At 47.4% G+C, this 19,300-nt stretch overlaps 1 long non-coding RNA gene across 1 annotated transcript; it reads left to right on the top strand.

Annotated features, from left to right (window-relative positions):
• The first annotated feature begins 1,139 nt into the window (after positions 1-1,139).
• Positions 1,140-18,671, top strand: LOC141171593 (uncharacterized). The gene is made up of 3 exons (XR_012252355.1): positions 1,140-1,336; positions 16,924-17,154; positions 17,951-18,671. It is a non-coding gene; the product is annotated as an uncharacterized lncRNA (long non-coding RNA).
• Positions 18,672-19,300: the final 629 nt, after the last annotated feature.

The raw sequence follows: 19,300 nt of genomic DNA, 5'->3' as shown, positions 1-19,300 counted from the left end.
GCCTGACCACCCTGAGCCACGGAACCGGGTTGCCACTACTACCCCATCGTTCCCCTATTGCCCGGATCCGAGTGCCCCACGGCCCAGGGGGCGAGTCATATGCACTTGTGTATGTGTGTATCTCTGAATGTATGTGTATCTGTCTATGGTATAAATGTATGTATGCATGTAAAGGACATATTGATACTCATGCTAGAGCAACTCCATTTTGTCTGCTTGCTTTAAAATCATGTTATTATCACTCCGTGCATAACATACTTCTTTCTTTCTCTTCCCATGGAACTTTCCCACACTAACTTTTTATCTCAAGAACATTTTGTCAGACACCCCGATCCTGTTATCTAACTAGTCTAGGCCAGGATTGACCTTGTAAACTTCCAGAGTGCTTCGAACTAACGATAATATGACCATATATGTGTTTCCGTAATAATTGTACTAACATTGGTTCAAGCCTGTAGTACGGCTGTAGATGATTGGACATTAATAAGCTCAAAACAATATAAAATGCTAAGCAAAATAAACGGGATCAGAGATTCTTTGAATCCTCCCAATACAGAGCATTGCCTCCGTTTGGTTCCCTGTTGGATTGCGCAATCAACATAATAATTTGACACTCACTTGGTCAACCGTGAAGGGTTATTGCCCTCCCTCAACAGCTGGTGCCGTGACTCGGATCCCTAACCAGGGACGCCCCACCACCTCTGGACGTCCACAAAGAGAGACTTGCCTTCAGCCTCCCCCACTGGAATTGGGACTGATCATCCCCCACAAAAAGCCACGGTAAGTGCACAAGTTTTTTACTAGTGTTACTGACCGTTTGGCGCGGTTTCCACGTGGTGTGTGGTTGTTTGCAGTATCTCTGGACGTCCTGGTTGGATATAGTCAAAGGTGAGACTATAAGGGGTGTTGTCCCATTAGGGGTCTGATATTATTTACTTTCAGAACAGTATCACCTCGGATTGACAAGTGAGTATTGTGTGAATCTTTCTCAACTTCTGACAAAGGTCCTTAAAAAACTGAACATTGTTAGTTTCAGTCGCGGCAGGTGATCGAAGATTGGGTAGGACATGCAAGTAGATATACATATATCGAGTGTCCGGAGCGCTGCAAAGCTGAAAAAGCGCTCCTCCTTTCATTTGTCGTGAAAGACTTCCCCGATAGAAGGGGGTGAAAAAAGTCAGTGGAACAGCTGGGAGTTCTGGCCGGACTCTGCTGTGCACAAATTAAGGATTTTTTTTTTTTTGGCAGTTGTAGTGATTAATCAATGTTTCCGTGGAGCAGAAAGAATTTGTCTCCCCTGGAGGAGGTGAGAGAGAAAGAGAGAGAGAGACAGGAGGTGAGAGAGAGACAGGAGGGAAGAGAGAGAGACAGGAGGGAGAGGATGTGATGAATATCATGATCGGTCGAGAAGAGAAAAGATCATTTAAGAATGTACTAAAAGTGTTTAAGGTGTTAAATTGTCCCGTGGAGAGGAGGCTTCAGCTTGCGTTGTGGGGTGAAGGCATCCAGCAGAAAAGGGGTAGATTAGTTGACTGTGGATTGTTGGAAGACGCTGAAAAGTTTAAGAAAGTTGCACATGAGATTTGAGATAATGGAATGTTGAAAAGTAAAGTGAATGCATGTGAGAAAAGGTTGCGCTGAGTTTGTCGACAGAAGGAAAAAATGTATGTGGAGGAACTTAAATGGTTAACTAAAATATGCACGCTGCCAGATAAGCGCCAAGTTGCAGCTGCTAAGATAGGAAACGGCCTTGGCTTGATACGGAACAGCAGAGAATTTGTCAAAAAAAAAGGGAAAAAAAAAAAAGGGGTGAATGGAGGAAGAAAATACAGACAATAAGGGAAAGATGCCATGTTATGTGTATTACAAAGATACTGCTCTCCAGCCACCACCCGATAATGGTGGACGGGGGGATGTACCTGTACAAATTCCTGTGAAAACATTATTGTGTTGCATGTCACGTGCCCCGTCCAGAAGGCCCCACCCCTTGCTACTACCCAAGCCACTCCTAGTGCCCCATCCTCATTTGTTATACCTATGTCCGCCCAAAGTTCCAACCCTTCCTGCAGCGGCCATGTTGCTACACCCATTGCATCACCTCCGGCCTCTGACCAGATGTCCCTTTGGTGGCGGCCATCTTGGTGCACCCTTCCTGTAGTATGCTTCCATCTGGTGGCAGCCATCTTGGCACACCCGGAATACAGGCAGCAATACACACTACACCCGTAATGTGTATGAGGAAGATCATCATGATCAGTGTGTGACAGAGCATTAGACTCCAATACGTATGAGAGTGGGGTTAACTTCTGTCAAGCCCTTAAAATATGGGCTCAGGATAAGTTGGCTGATCAATCCACTACCCTCAACAGCACATATTTATGTCCACTTTGACATTAGGGCTAAAATATGGTGATTAGTGTTGAGCGATACCTTCCGATATCGGGAAATATCGGATCGGATTGGATCGGACCGATACCGAAAAAGTATCGGATATCGCCGATTCCGATACCGGAAACCAATGCAAGTCAATGGGACATAAATATCGGAATTAAAATAAACCCTTTCTTTCCTTGTAGGTTATTTCTACATGAAGGAAAACAACTAAGAATAATGTAGAATGTATTGGGGGAGGTGGGGGAGACAATAAAGGCATAGAGGTTTAGCCCAGTCAAATGGAATAGCAGGAATTACTATTTTTTTATTATGTTCTGAGTTACGGAAATATTAACTATGTTAAGTATTTTTATATTTTGTCAGATATTTATGTTTCACTACTTCCATGCTCTTCACCTTCTTTTTTACTTCTCCCACACTTTCTCCTTCATCATCCTCAGCATCTTTTTCATCCACTTCTTCTTCACCTTCTTCTTCTTCACCTTCTTCGTATTATTCTTTTTTTTAAATTCTTCATATTCTACTTCTTCATCTTCTTCATATTCTTCTTCTTCATCATATTCTTATTTGTGACAGGCATTCCTGTAGTTGTTATCTATAAAAGGTTGGACATTACACCTTTCGTTCTGCCCGTCACAAAAGATTTACAACAGGATTTGTCCGCGTTCAGTTTGGCCTGCAGCAGCAGGTCTTTTCCAGGGGCACCACGAGGAGGAACGGACTCACCCCCATACACTGCTTAGTCATCTTCTGCTTATAATTTAGATATTATCTTTTGCTCTGATTTTTAGTCTTATGCTTAATGTTCTTCCGCTTTTTGTTCTGCAGCTTCTTGTATTTCTGCTTCTTGGTTTTCTGTCTCTTGTTCTTCTGTATCTTGGTGCTTGTCTTCTCTTCTTTGTCTTCTTGGTCAACTTCTTCAGGGTCATCTTCTTGGTCTTCTTCGGGGTGGTCTTCAGGGTCGTCGTCTTCGGGGGTCCTCGTCTTCGGGGTCCTCGTCTTCTTCGGGTTGGTCTTCTGGGTCCTTGTCTTCGGGGTCCTCGTCTTCTTCGGGGTGGTCTTCAGGGTCCTCGTCTTCTTCGGGGTGGTCTTCAGGGTCCTCGTCTTCTTCGGGGTGGTCTTCAGGGTCCTCGTCTTCAGGGTCATTGTCTTCGGGGTCCTCGTCTTCTTAGGGTTGGTCTTCAGGGTCCTCGTCTTCAGGGTCCTCGTCAGGGAGATCCAGAGTGATTACCAAGAACCATTTCAAAAAGCTTGAACTTGGAAATGTAGCAGAAGGTACAAGAAAGCTGAGGAACTACCGAGGACCAGCTGACGGTACTGGAACCCGGATGGGTAGCAGAAGATACAAGAGCAAATGGAACTACCGAGGACCAGCTGACGGTACTGGAACCCGGATGGGTAGCAGAAGGTACAAGAGCCAATGGAACTACCGAGGACCAGCTGATGTTACTGGAACTCGGTTACTAAGCAGGAGGTACCTGTGCCAGAAAGCACTACCAAGGACCAGCAGACGTTGGTGGAACTTGGATACCGAGAAGGAGGCACCTAATCCAAAGGCACTGCCGAGAACCAGCTGACGGTACTGGAACCCGGATGGGTAGCAGAAGGTACCCATGTGAAAAAAAGTTCAAGGCCGCCAGCCGGCCGCAGTTACCAAAACCCACAGTCCTACAGGGGGTGCTTGTCCTATTGGCACTATGGAACCAGCCTTCATTGCCAGATCCTGCAGCCCACATAGGAGTCACCTAAACTGCAGGCACCATAGAGTCGGCTAACCCGACCGCAACACGACAGGACAACGCATTGGAGGCAAAGTGACGTTGACACTACCCGGAAACAGCTGGCGTGCTGGAACCAGGCTGGGCAGGAGGGAGTACCCGTTCCAAAGACACTGCCGAGAACCAGCTGACGGTACTGGAACCCGGATGGGTAGCAGAAGATACAAGAGCAAATGGAACTACCGAGGACCAGCTGACGGTACTGGAACCCGGATGGGTAGCAGAAGGTACAAGAGCCAATGGAACTACCGAGGACCAGCTGATGTTACTGGAACTCGGTTACTAAGCAGGAGTTACCTGTGCCAGAAAGCACTACCAAGGACCAGCAGACGTTGGTGGAACTTGGATACCGAGAAGGAGGCACCTAATCCAAAGGCACTGCCGAGAACCAGCTGACGGTACTGGAACCCGGATGGGTAGCAGAAGGTACCCATGTAAAAAAAAGTTCAAGGCCGCGAGCCGGCCGCAGTTACCAAAACCCACAGTCCTACAGGGGGTGCTTGTCCTATTGGCACTATGGAACCAGCCTTCATTGCCAGATCCCGCAGCCCACATAGGAGTCACCTAAACTGCAGGCACCATAGAGTCGGCTAACCCGACCGCAACACGACAGGACAACGCATTGGAGGCAAAGTGACGTTGACACTACCCGGAAACAGCTGGCGTGCTGGAACCAGGCTGGGCAGGAGGGAGTACCCGTGCCAAAGACACTGCCGAGAACCAGCTGACGGTACTGGAACCCGGATGGGTAGCAGAAGATACAAGAGCAAATGGAACTACCGAGGACCAGCTGACGGTACTGGAACCCGGATGGGTAGCAGAAGATACAAGAGCCAATGGAACTACCGAGGACCAGCTGATGTTACTGGAACTCGGTTACTAAGCAGGAGGTACCTGTGCCAGAAAGCACTACCAAGGACCAGCAGACGTTGGTGGAACTTGGATACCGAGAAGGAGGCACCTAATCCAAAGGCACTGCCGAGAACCAGCTGACGGTACTGGAACCCGGATGGGTAGCAGAAGGTACCCATGTAAAAAAAAGTTCAAGGCCGCGAGCCGGCCGCAGTTACCAAAACCCACAGTCCTACAGGGGGTGCTTGTCCTATTGGCACTATGGAACCAGCCTTCATTGCCAGATCCCGCAGCCCACATAGGAGTCACCTAAACTGCAGGCACCATAGAGTCGGCTAACCCGACCGCAACACGACAGGACAACGCATTGGAGGCAAAGTGACGTTGACACTACCCGGAAACAGCTGGCGTGCTGGAACCAGGCTGGGCAGGAGGGAGTACCCGTGCCAAAGACACTGCCGAGAACCAGCTGACGGTACTGGAACCCGGATGGGTAGCAGAAGGTACAAGAGCCAATGGAACTGCCGAGAACCAGCTGGCGGTGCTGGAGCCCAGGGTAAATACTAAAAACAGAGGAGCCAGAGGTGTATTTGGAGGAGGTTTTAAATCCGTAGTACAGTGGATGTGGACAAAGCAGGAGAATTTGCCGGACACACAGCTGGGGATCAGCTGACGTTACTGAACCCCAATAACACTGGAGCAAGCGTTGACTGTGCAGACGGCACTTCTGAGCAGCAACTAGCGGTATTGGAGCCCAGGGTAAATACTAAAAACGGAGGAGCCAGAGGTGTAATTGGAGCAAGTTTTAAATAAGTAGCACAGTGAATATGGACAGAGCAGGAGAAATTGCCGTGAACACAGCAGGGGAACAGCTGACGTTACCGAACCCCAATAACACCGCAGCAAGTGTTGACTGTGCAGACGGCACTTCCGAGCGCCAACTGGCGGTGCTGGAGCCCAGGGATAAGAATGAAAACAGAGGAGCCAGAGGTGTAATTGGAGCAACTTTAAAATGTGTAGTACAGTGGATGTGGACAAAGCAGGAGAAATTGCCGTCCGCACAGCAGGGGAACAGCTGACGTTACTGAACCCCAATAACACGGCAGCAAGTGTTGACTGTGCAGATGGCACTTCCGTGCGCCAACTGGCGGTGTTGGAGCTCAGGGATAATACTGAAAACAGAGGAGCCAGAGGTGTAATTGGAGCAACTTTAAAATCTGTAGTAGTGAGAATGTGGACAGAGCAGGAGAAATTGCCGTCCGCACAGCAGGGGAACAGCTGACGTTACTGAACCCCAATAACATGGTAGCAAGTGTTGACTGTGCAGACGGCACTTCCGAGCGCCAACTGGCGGTGTTGGAGCTCAGGGATAATACTGAAAACAGAGGAGACAGAGGTGTATTTGGAGGAGGTTTTAAATCAGTAGTACAGTGGATGTGGACAGAGCAGGAGAAATTGCCGTCCGCACAGCAGGGGAACAGCTGACGTTACTGAACCCCAATAACACGGCAGCAAGTGTTGACTGTGCAGACGGCACTTCCGAGCGCCAACTGGCGGTGTTGGAGCTCAGGGATAATACTGAAAACAGAGGAGCCAGAGGTGTAATTGGAGCAACTTTAAAATCTGTAGTAGTGAGAATGTGGACAGAGCAGAAGAAATTGCCGTCCGCACAGCAGGGGAACAGCTGACGTTACTGAACCCCAATAACATGGTAGCAAGTGTTGACTGTGCAGACGGCACTTCCGAGCGCCAACTGGCGGTGCTGGAGCCCAGGGATAAGAATGAAAACAGAGGAGCCAGAGGTGTAATTGGAGCAACTTTAAAATGTGTAGTACAGTGGATGTGGACAAAGCAGGAGAAATTGCCGTCCGTACAGCAGGGGAACAGCTGACGTTACCGAACCCCAATAACACGGCAGCAAGTGTTGACTGTGCAGACAGCACTTCCGAGCGCCAACTGGCGGTGCTGGAGCCCAGGGATAAGAATAAAAATAGAGAGGAGCCAGAGGTGTAATTGGAGCAAGTTTTAAATAAGTAGCACAGTGAATATGGACAGAGCAGGAGAAATTGCCGTGAACACAGCAGGGGAACAGCTGACGTTACCGAACCCCAATAACACCGCAGCAAGTGTTGACTGTGCAGACAGCACTTCCGAGCGCCAACTGGCGGTGCTGGAGCCCAGGGATAAAAATAAAAATAGAGAGGAGCCAGAGGTGTAATTGGAGCAAGTTTTAAATAAGTAGCACAGTGAATATGGACAGAGCAGGAGAAATTGCCGTGAACACAGCAGGGGAACAGCTGACGTTACCGAACCCCAATAACACGGCAGCAAGTGTTGACTGTGCAGACAGCACTTCCGAGCGCCAACTGGCGGTGCTGGAGCCCAGGGATAAGAATAAAAATAGAGAGGAGCCAGAGGTGTAATTGGAGCAAGTTTTAAATAAGTAGCACAGTGAATATGGACAGAGCAGGAGAAATTGCCGTGAACACAGCAGGGGAACAGCTGACGTTACCGAACCCCAATAACACCGCAGCAAGTGTTGACTGTGCAGACGGCACTTCCGAGCGCCAACTGGCGGTGTTGGAGCCCAGGGATAAGAATAAAAATAGAGAGGAGTCAGAGGTGTAATTGGAGCAAGTTTTAAATAAGTAGCACAGTGAATATGGACAGAGCAGGAGAAATTGCCGTGAACACAGCAGGGGAACAGCTGACGTTACCGAACCCCAATAACACGGCAGCAAGTGTTGACTGTGCAGACAGCACTTCCGAGCGCCAACTGGCGGTGCTGGAGCCCAGGGATAAGAATAAAAATAGAGAGGAGCCAGAGGTGTAATTGGAGCAAGTTTTAAATAAGTAGCACAGTGAATATGGACAGAGCAGGAGAAATTGCCGTGAACACAGCAGGGGAACAGCTGACGTTACCGAACCCCAATAACACCGCAGCAAGTGTTGACTGTGCAGACGGCACTTCCGAGCGCCAACTGGCGGTGTTGGAGCCCAGGGATAAGAATGAAAACAGAGGAGCCAGAGGTGTAATTGGAGCAACTTTAAAATGTGTAGTACAGTGGATGTGGACAAAGCAGGAGAAATTGCCGTCCGCACAGCAGGGGAACAGCTGACGTTACTGAACCCCAATAACACGGCAGCAAGTGTTGACTGTGCAGATGGCACTTCCGTGCGCCAACTGGCGGTGTTGGAGCTCAGGGATAATACTGAAAACAGAGGAGCCAGAGGTGTAATTGGAGCAACTTTAAAATCTGTAGTAGTGAGAATGTGGACAGAGCAGGAGAAATTGCCGTCCGCACAGCAGGGGAACAGCTGACGTTACTGAACCCCAATAACACGGTAGCAAGTGTTGACTGTGCAGACGGCACTTCCGAGCGCCAACTGGCGGTGTTGGAGCTCAGGGATAATACTGAAAACAGAGGAGCCAGAGGTGTATTTGGAGGAGGTTTTAAATCAGTAGTACAGTGGCTGTGGACAGAGCAGGAGAAATTGCCGTCCGCACAGCAGGGGAACAGCTGACGTTACTGAACCCCAATAACACGGCAGCAAGTGTTGACTGTGCAGACGGCACTTCCGAGCGCCAACTGGCGGTGTTGGAGCTCAGGGATTACAGTTCAGGTGGTAGAAACATGAACAGAACAGGAGACCTGGATACTGTTGCCAACCAATTATTTATTCTGGAAGAGGACTGGCAAATTCATGAGAGATCCAGGCCTTGTTCATTTTGAGAAAAGTAAGCCGGTCAACGTTATCGGAGGATAGTCGCATGCGACGGTCTGTTAGTACACCACCTGCGGCACTAAAGACGCGTTCCGATAATACACTAGCAGCAGGGCAAGCTAGCACCTCCAGTGCATACTGACTAAGCTCTGGCCATGTATCCAGCTTACAGACCCAAAACTTGAAGGAAGAAGAGCCGTCTGGGAGTACACTAAGAGGGCAAGACATGTAGTCTGTCACCATCTGACGGAAACGTTGCCTCCTGCTGACTGGAGCCGTCTGTGATGGTGTAGACATTTGTGGCGGCGGGGACACAAAACTTTGCCACATTTCGGCCATACTGGTCTTGCCTTGTGCTGAGGCGCTGCTTCTGCTCCCTCTTTGTGCAGAGCTTCCTCCACTGCCTCGACGCACTGAGCTGCTTTGTAAAGCACTAGCAGCACTGCTCTCGGTTGGAATGGAGAACATGATGGAATGCACCAGTGCGTCTTGGTACTCCCGCATTTTACGCTCCCGGTTCAACGGTGTTATGAGGCTTTGTAAGTTGTCCCGGTAGCGAGGATCTAGGAGGGTGGACACCCAATAATCAGCCGTGTTGAGAATGTGGGCGATGCGGCGGTCGTTTCTCAGGCACTGCAGCATGAAATCAACCATGTGCTGCAGACTGCCAACTGGCCAAGAAACGCTGTCCCCTGCTTGAGGCGTGATCTCTGCCTGCTCTGCATCACCCCACCCTCGCTCTAGATACTGACTACTAGTGCATTGTGTACCTCCCTCCTCTGGACAGATGTCTTCCTCATCCATTGACTCCTCCTCATCCTCCTCACAAAGTGTCCCCTGCCTAGGCCTTTGTGAGGAACCACGTTGCGCAGACTGTAGAGAAGCAGATGGCATTTGTGACTCCTCATCCTCCACCTCTTCCAAAACCTCGTCCCTTAGTGCTTGCAGTGTTTTTTCAAGCAGGCAGATAAGGGGGATAGTCATGCTGACTAGTGCATCATCTGCACTCGCCATCCGCGTGGAATAATCGAAGGCACGCAAAACGTGGCAAATGTCCTTCATAGAGGCCCACTCAGTGGTGGTGAAGTGTGAACGGCGCGCACTGCGACTTGTTTGCGCCTGCTGCAGCTGGTACTCCATTACTGCTGCCTGCTGCTCACACAACCTCTCCAACATATGTAACGTTGAATTCCACCTGGTGGGTAGGTCACATATGATGCGATGTTCCGGAAGACATAATCGGCGCTGCAGAGCTGCAATGCGTGATCTTGCATTGCTGGAACGCCGCAAGTGAGCGCACTCTATGCGGACCTTGTGAAGCAGTGCATCAAGATCCGGATAGTACCTCAAAAAACTCTGCACGACCAAGTTGAGCACATGTGCCAGACATGGGATGTGAGTGAGGTTGCCTAGGCCCAGAGCTGCCACCAGATTTCGGCCATTGTCACACACTACCATGCCTGGCTGGAGATTCGCTGGCACAAACCACACGTCACTCTGCTGCTTGATGGCATTCCAGAGCTCCTGCGCTGTGTGGCTTCGATTCCCCAAAGAAATTAATTTTAATACGGCCTGTTGACGTTTGGCCACGGCTGTGCTCATATCGGTCATCATAACAGGTAACCGTTCACGGGTCGATGTGGAGGTAGACCGTGACGGCTCCTGCAGCGCTGATTCAGAGGAACTGGAGTATGAGGAGGAGTCAATGTGTACAGACTGGATTCCTGCAATCCTTGGAGTTGGCAGAACACGTACAGCGCCACTCTCAAGATCTGTACCCGGCTCCACAACATTTACCCAATGGGCAGTGAGGGAAAGGTATCGTCCCTGTCCATGCTTACTGGTCCACGCATCAGTGGTCAGGTGGACCTTGCTACTGACGGCGTTTTGTAGCGCATGTTTAATTTTTCCCTCCACATGATGTTGCAGGGCAGGGACGGCTTGCCTGCTGAAATAAAAGCGGCTGGGCACATTGTATTGTGGGACTGCCAATGCCATAAAGTTACGGAATGTGTCAGTCTCCACCAGCCTGAATGATAGCATTTCAAGGGCCAGTAGTTTAGCAATGCCAGCATTCAGAGCCTGTGCTCGGGGGTGGTTTGCCGAGTATGGGCGCCTTTTCTCCCATGCCTGTGCTAACGATGGCTGGAGACTGGCCTGGGAGTGTGAGGATGACTGGGAAAGTGGTGCTGTGGGTGGAATTACACTGTGTCTCTGTACAACAGTGCCAGAGATTCTTCCATGGCGATCCTGTGAGGAAGCCGAACCAGCTGTGTGTGAGCTGGAGGAAGAGGCTACAACACGAGCTGAAGAGGTGGTAGGTGGCGCTGTAGGTTGGCCTAGGTCTTCAGTGTGTTTGTGTAACTCCACCACGTGCTTGGTCCGCACATGTTTCCACATATTTGTGGTATTGAGGTTGCTGACACTTTTCCCTCTTTTCACCTTCTGATTACACAGCTTGCATTTGACAAAGCAAATGTCATCTGCAACTGTGTCAAAAAAGGACCAGGCACTGCAAGTCTTGGGAGCGCCCGCTTTGGATTTTGGAAGAGCCATGCTCCTAATGGGTGCCGAAGTGGAGGCTACAGGCAACCAAGTCTGCCCCCTCCCTCTCCCTCCTTTTTGGGCCGTTCGGGGAATCTCTTCCTCAGAGCTGCTCCCACCACCTTCCTGTCCCTCACGCCATGATGGGTCAAGGACCTCATCATCTACACCACCCTCTTCAAACAACTGCTTCTCCTGGGTAGTCTCGACAGCACAATACGCACCAGAAAGTGGCACCTGAGTCTCATCATCAGATGCGTACTGAGGTGTGCTGCTGACCATAGGCACTGGCCCACCCGCCTCTTCAGATTCAGAGAGACAAATCGGTTGCGCATCACTGCATACTACCTCTTCTTCAAATTCTCGAATTCTGCTTGGCTGGCCCCGTCTTTCCAAGCCAAGAGATTCAGAGAACAGAAGTAGAGATGGCTCCTGTCCAGGGCTCTCTGACTGCCTGGGCAATTTGGCAGGTGGTGAAGAGACAGATGGGTGCTCTTCAGTGCTCAGGACCTGAGAGGATCTGGAACTAATTGAAGTCGATGCGTTAGCTGCCATCCATCCGACAACGGCTTCAATTTGGTCCTCGCGCAGCAGTGGGGTACGGCTAGCTCCTACAAAGCTGCGCATAAAGGACTGTTCCCTGGTAAAACTGGGGGATGCTGAGTCACTGGTGCCCGCAGCATGCACAGAATCCCCACGTCCTCTCCCTGCAGGCACAGAATCCTCACGTCCTCTCCCTGCAGAAACTCCACGCCCACGACCACATGCCTTACTCCCTGCCTTCTTCATCTTGGTAGACTGATAAAGATAGGCAGAAAAGTACTAAGGGCTTAGTGTGCTTATTCCTGAACAGCTGCTAACAGGTATAAGAAACACTAATTTTATAAAGTGTGGACTAGACTTTAATATGAGCTAATGTGGCCTACACAACTGTAAAGTGGAGTGTTTGGTGAACTTTATTTAGGTTTTTTTTTGTCACAAAAAGACACTGGATGTGCCTAAAGATGTAATAACGATAGTATCACAAACTTTTTGTAGCTATTACAATGTAGGAAGGTAACCTACAATGCAATAGATGAGGCTGCAAAAAATAGGCTAATACTAATCTGGCTGGGGCTGCAGGGCACAATGCTGCAGAAAGGCTCCTCTATCTACTCCTATATAGTGTGTTTGGAATCAATTTAGCTGAATACGGATGGAACCACCACACTAATAGGAGATATCAGGAAAAATTATGAATTGGCAATAAAGGACAATGTATGAGGCAGTGACACACACTGAGTGCACTACAACCAGACGGGGTTGAAGCACACACTACAGGGTGAGCTGCACTCACACACCAGACCTTGCAGACAGCGGTGAACAGTACAGATGCAGAGCACTGTGCACTAGCGCTGCAAGACCAAAAACATTTCTCTATCTACTCCTATATAGTGTGTTTGGAACCAATTTAGCTGAATACGGATGGAACCACCACACTAATAGGAGATATCAGGAAAAATTATGAATTGGCAAAAAAGGACAATGTATGAGGCAGTGACACACACTGAGTGCACTACAACCAGACGTGGTTGAAGCACACACTACAGGGTGAACTGCACTCACACACCAGACCTTGCAGACAGCGATGTACAGTACAGATGCAGAGCACTGTGCACTAGCGCTGCAAGACGGAAAAAAATTTATCTATCTACTCCTATATAGTGTGTTTGGAACCAATTTAGCTGAATACAGATGGAACCACCACACTAATAGGAGATATCAGGAAAAATTATGAATTGGCAAAAAACGACAATGTATGAGGCAGTGACACACACTGAGTGCACTACAACCAGACGTGGTTGAAGCACACACTACAGGGTGAGCTGCACTCACACACCAGACCTTGCAGACAGCGGTGAACAGTACAGATGCAGAGCACTGTGCACTAGCGCTGCAAGACCAAAAAAATTTCTCTATCTACTCCTATATAGTGTGTTTGGAACCAATTTAGCTGAATACGGATGGAACCACCACACTAATAGGAGATATCAGGAAAAATTATGAATTGGCAAAAAAGGACAATGTATGAGGCAGTGACACACACTGAGTGCACTACAACCAGACGGGGTTGAAGCACACACTACAGGGTGAGCTGCACTCACACACCAGACCTTGCAGACAGCGGTGAACAGTACAGATGCAGAGCACTGTGCACTAGCGCTGCAAGACCAAAAAAATTTCTCTATCTACTCCTATATAGTGTGTTTGGAACCAATTTAGCTGAATACGGATGGAACCACCACACTAATAGGAGATATCAGGAAAAATTATGAATTGGCAAAAAAGGACAATGTATGAGGCAGTGACACACACTGAGTGCACTACAACCAGACGTGGTTGAAGCACACACTACAGGGTGAACTGCACTCACACACCAGACCTTGCAGACAGCGATGTACAGTACAGATGCAGAGCACTGTGCACTAGCGCTGCAAGACGGAAAAAAATTTATCTATCTACTCCTATATAGTGTGTTTGGAACCAATTTAGCTGAATACAGATGGAACCACCACACTAATAGGAGATATCAGGAAAAATTATGAATTGGCAAAAAACGACAATGTATGAGGCAGTGACACACACTGAGTGCACTACAACCAGACGTGGTTGAAGCACACACTACAGGGTGAGCTGCACTCACACACCAGACCTTGCAGACAGCGGTGAACAGTACAGATGCAGAGCACTGTGCACTAGCGCTGCAAGACCAAAAAAATTTCTCTATCTACTCCTATATAGTGTGTTTGGAACCAATTTAGCTGAATACGGATGGAACCACCACACTAATAGGAGATATCAGGAAAAATTATGAATTGGCAAAAAAGGACAATGTATGAGGCAGTGACACACACTGAGTGCACTACAACCAGACGGGGTTGAAGCACACACTACAGGGTGAGCTGCACTCACACACCAGACCTTGCAGACAGCGGTGAACAGTACAGATGCAGAGCACTGTGCACTAGCGCTGCAAGACCAAAAAAATTTCTCTATCTACTCCTATATAGTGTGTTTGGAACCAATTTAACTGAATACGGATGGAACCACCACACTAATAGGAGATATCAGGAAAAATTATGAATTGGCAAAAAAGGACAATGTATGAGGCAGTGACACACACTGAGTGCACTACAACCAGACCGGGTTGAAGCACACACTACAGGGTGAGCTGCACTCACACACCAGACCTTGCAGACAGCGGTGAACAGTACAGATGCAGAGCACTGTGCACTAGTGCTGCAAGACGGAAAAAAATGTCTCTATCTACTCCTATATAGTGTGTTTGGAACCAATTTAGCTGAATACAGATGGAACCACCACACTAATAGGAGATATCAGGAAAAATTATGAATTGGCAAAAAAGGACAATGTATGAGGCAGTGACACACACTGAGTGCACTACAACCAGACGTGGTTGAAGCACACACTACAGCGTGAGCTGCACTCACACACACAGACCTTGCAGACAGCGGTGAACAGCACAGGGAACTGTGCACTAGCACTGCAAGGCACAGTGATTTAGAAAGTAGCTTGGGTAAAGCAGTATAGAGCAAATAGGTAGCTAAAACTGTCCCTCAGAACAACAGCGTCCTATCCCTAACTGAATTCACAGCAGAGTGAGCTCAAAATGGCGGCGGTGGCTTTTATAGTGCATCATGACATCATTTCAGCAGCCAATCACAGCCATGCCATTAGTTAAGATGCCTACATGCCTAACAGGATGTGCCCACACTTCTTAGGATCCTCATTGGCTGAATAAAATGAAAATGTCTCATTGCATTATGGGAACTTCCGATTCCGGTATACGATATTGCAAAAGTATCGGAATTAAGTATCAGAATTCCGATACCGCGAATATCGGCCGATACCCGATATTTCAGTATCGGAATGCTCAACACTAATGGTGATGTAAACTAATTTTCTAGATGGTCATATATCCTTAAGTTTCTAATAGATGCACATACACGTTGTCTGGTTTACAGTAATTGATTTAGCAAATGTTTTTTTGTTTTTTTTTATTAGAATTCCACTACACAAAGACTGTCAGTTTCTGTTTGCATTTACATATCAGGGCAGGCAAATGACTTGGACGGTGATGCCGCAGGGTGCGCAGAATAGCCCTAATCAGTTTGCAAAGAACATGTCTAGCTGTCTGCTGCCGTGGCAGCTGGACAACTCTGAGGTAGTACTTTTACAATACGTGGATGATCTTCTTTTGTGTGCCCCCATGGAGCAAATGTCCATCAGGGCCAGTGTTAGCCTCCTCAAGCATCTAGCAAAACTGAATTGTCGAGTCTCAGCCTCGAAACTTCAGTTCTGCCTCGGTCAAGTGGTCTTCTTAGGCCACTGCCTTACTCAGGGTGCCAGACATCTCACAGAAGAAAGGAAGATGGCCATCTACCTGCTACCATTCCCTAAAGATCCCATAGAGCTGCAACGGTTCCTCGGACTATGTACATATTGCAGACAATGGATCCCAGACGCCTCACGTCTGATGCAGCCCTTATATGATGAATTAAAAGAAGACAATCTGGCTGATGTAAACAACAAGGACCACCAAGAACTGCTGCAACAAGCCTTTGAACAACTAAAGTCAAGCATAATGACAGCCCCTGCCCTTGGAAATCCGGACTTAGCTCAACCTTTCCATTTGTATGTCTCTGAGACAGGAGGGCATGCAGCCGGAGTACTCACGCAGAGACACTGTACAAAGCAGCGCCCAGTCGGTTATTACTCAGCGCATCTGGACCCGGTAGCCAGGGCCTCCCCCAGCTGTCTACGAGCGGTTCACGCCACACAGCAACCTAAACATCTGTCTACACAGAGACACCTGCGGCTGCAGTGTTCGTTGATTTTGCCAGAAAATGTGAAATTACACCGGTGAACCATCATCAACCCAGCCACCCTGCTACCAGCACCTGAAGGAGAGGGGAAAGAGGCTCCACCGCATGATTGTCTGGAACAAATTACTGCGGAGTCAACTCCACTTGTTCTAGTGGGGGAAGTACCCTTGGATGATCCAGAACTTACGTTATATACGGATGGATCCAGATATGTTGACACCTCTGGCAGGTTTCATACTGGATATGCTGTCACAACTGAAGATACATTGGTAGAGGCGGCAACCTTACCACCGCCAAGAAGCTGGTCTCTGAAGTTGTTCGCCGGTATGGAGTCCCAGAAGTTATCGAAACTGATCAAGGACCAGCCTTTTCCTCATGCGTATATTAAGAAATACTTACCATGATCGGATCAACAGTGACGTTACATACTCCTTACCATCCACAGTCAAGTGGCAAGGTGGAGAGATTGAATGGCACACTGAAAGGGCAATTAACCAAAATGATGCAGGAGACTACGGCCCAGTGGCCTGAGCTCCTTCCCATTGCACTGTATCACATACGCACCACCCCCATAGGGAAACACAAACTGTCACCCTATGAGATACTATTTGGGTCACAACCAGCTATAGCTAGATTTACCCCACAACAATTATCAGAAGAAACAGATTATGTTGTGCAATATGTGATTCAGCTTGCCAAAGCCTTAACTAACACCCATGCGTTAGTATCATCTTCTATTCCAGATCCGGCTGATGCAGAAGGTTGTCATACCCTCAAGCCTGGAGATTATGTGTATGTGAAGAAGCATGTTCGGAAACACGGACTAGAACCACTGTATGACGGACCATACCAAGTGCTCCTGACAACCCCAACAGCAGTAAAACATGAATTTTCTGAATATAAGCCTAGTGATCCAACATGTGGCAATCCGGATGTTGGATATTGTAGCCCCCTGGGACAAATGCCTTCATGGTGTATGTTATCAAATAACACTGTTTTTATCAATTTGGTACATAAATTAGTATTACAGCACTCAGTTTTATGGGATCTACTATCAGCCACATATTGGGTCTGTGGGAATAATGCATATAAGTGGCTCGCAGTCAGAGTAGGGGGGACTTGTACGTTGGCCCGGCTAACTCCAGCCACTTATCTTATTCCCCATAGTAAAGCAGATATGAGAGCCATCCCTCTTTATACCATCTATAAACGTGTCAAAGACAACACCCCATGCCCATCAGGAAGACCTCATTTAGTACAAATGAGTATACCCAATAAGATAGCCAGTACTGTCTTCCTCTACCCTATGGTAACACAAATGTGGGACAAATTAGTAGAAGTCACTGATTACTTAGATGACCAGATTTGGAATATTTTGGAAGTAATTAATACTACTGTTGCGGTGCAGAATCAACTTATTATAGTGGCTAATCAACATACTTTAGTGCTGGACTATTTGACAGCAGGTCAAGGAGGGATGTGTCAGGTTGTAGGCCCAGCCTGTTGTCACTATATTGACCCAGACTCTACCATACGGTTAAAGACTAAAATGGAAGACATTAGGAAACTCAGGGAAGAATATAACAAACATAATGAATTGACCAAAGACAGTTGGTGGTCTGATACGTTCTACTTTTTAAATCCTGCTAATTGGTTTAAAGGGATTGGTGGATGAATTGCTGGAATATTACAAGGAGTTTTGCATATTGCTGCTTGCATCTTGTTAATGTATGTCTTACTAAAACTAGTCTTTTATTGTATCCCATTTAGCATGAGGAAAGGCTGCCAGTCATCAGAGAGCAAGGAGGACACTGTCAACCGACATCCAGTGCTACTATACACGGACCTCCCAGATGTAACCAGCATTGAGGACCTGGACGACAAGGGAATGATGACCTTTACCCACACGCCCCGACCAACCTCACGTCTGAAGATCAGAGCTTTATGATTATATCAGCTAACAAGGGGGGATGGACATGCCGCGACAGCCTTGATTGGTAACAAGGGCACTTATTGAGTGAAGACCAATGTCCCTTAGGCTCAAAGCATGACCCTGGGAAAGCACCTCTATTGTTGATAATAACATAATTTTTAGGGGGGAATGTAAAGGACATATTAATATTCATGCTATCCAAGTGTAAAGGACATATTGATACTCATGCTAGAGCAACTCCATTTTGTCTGCTTGCTTTAAAATCATGTTATTATCACTCCTTGCATAACATACTTCTTTCTTTCTCTTCCCATGGAACTTTCCCACACTAACTTTTTATCTCAAGAACATTTTGTCAGACACCCCGCTCCTGTTATCTAACTAGTCTAGGCCAGAATTGACCTTGTAAATTTCCAGCGTGCTTCGAACTAACGATAATATGACCATATATGTGTTTCCGTAATAATTGTACTAACATTGGTTCAAGCCTGTAGTACGGCTGTAGATGATTGGACATTAATAAACTCAAAACAATATAAAATGCTAAGCAAAATAAACGGGATCAGAGATTCTTTGAATCCTCCCAATACAGAGCACGCATTGCCTCCTTTTGGTTCCCTGTTGGATTGCGCAATCAACATAATAATTTGACACTCACTTGGTCAACCGTGAAGGGTTATTGCCCTCCCTCAACATGCACATGTGTAAATGTATGTATGCATGCATGTGTGTGAGTGTGACTGTATGTGTATATGTGTGTATGTGCAAATATATGTATGCATGGGTGTAAATTAATATCTGTTTATGTGTGTGAGTGTGACTGTATGTGTGTGCGCTTGTACAAATATATGTACAACTTTGTGTAAATGTATGCACCTCTGTGTATATTTATGTGTGAATGTATGTGTATATTTGTGTGCATGTGTAAATATATGAATGCACATAGGTAAATGTATGCACCTGTTCTGTGTGAATGTGTTTAAGTGTAAATGCATGTGTATATGTGTGTTCATGGTATAAATGTATATGTGCGCATTTGCAAATGTATGCATCCATGTGTATGTGTGTGAGTGAATGTATGTGTATATAGGTGTGCATGTGTAAATGGTATGTATGCATGTTTGTAAATGTGTGTACCTATGTGTGTGTGTTTGTAAAAGTGTGACTTTATGTGTATATGTGTGTGC

The sequence above is a fragment of the Phyllobates terribilis genome, unplaced genomic scaffold (assembly GCF_046119375.1).
Source record: "Phyllobates terribilis strain yellow unplaced genomic scaffold, ASM4611937v1 Scaffold_12__6_contigs__length_324123572, whole genome shotgun sequence".
NCBI lineage: Eukaryota > Metazoa > Chordata > Amphibia > Anura > Dendrobatidae > Phyllobates > Phyllobates terribilis.
The sequence above is the reverse complement of the archived record's forward strand: the minus strand, read 5'-3'. Positions and strand labels throughout refer to the sequence as shown.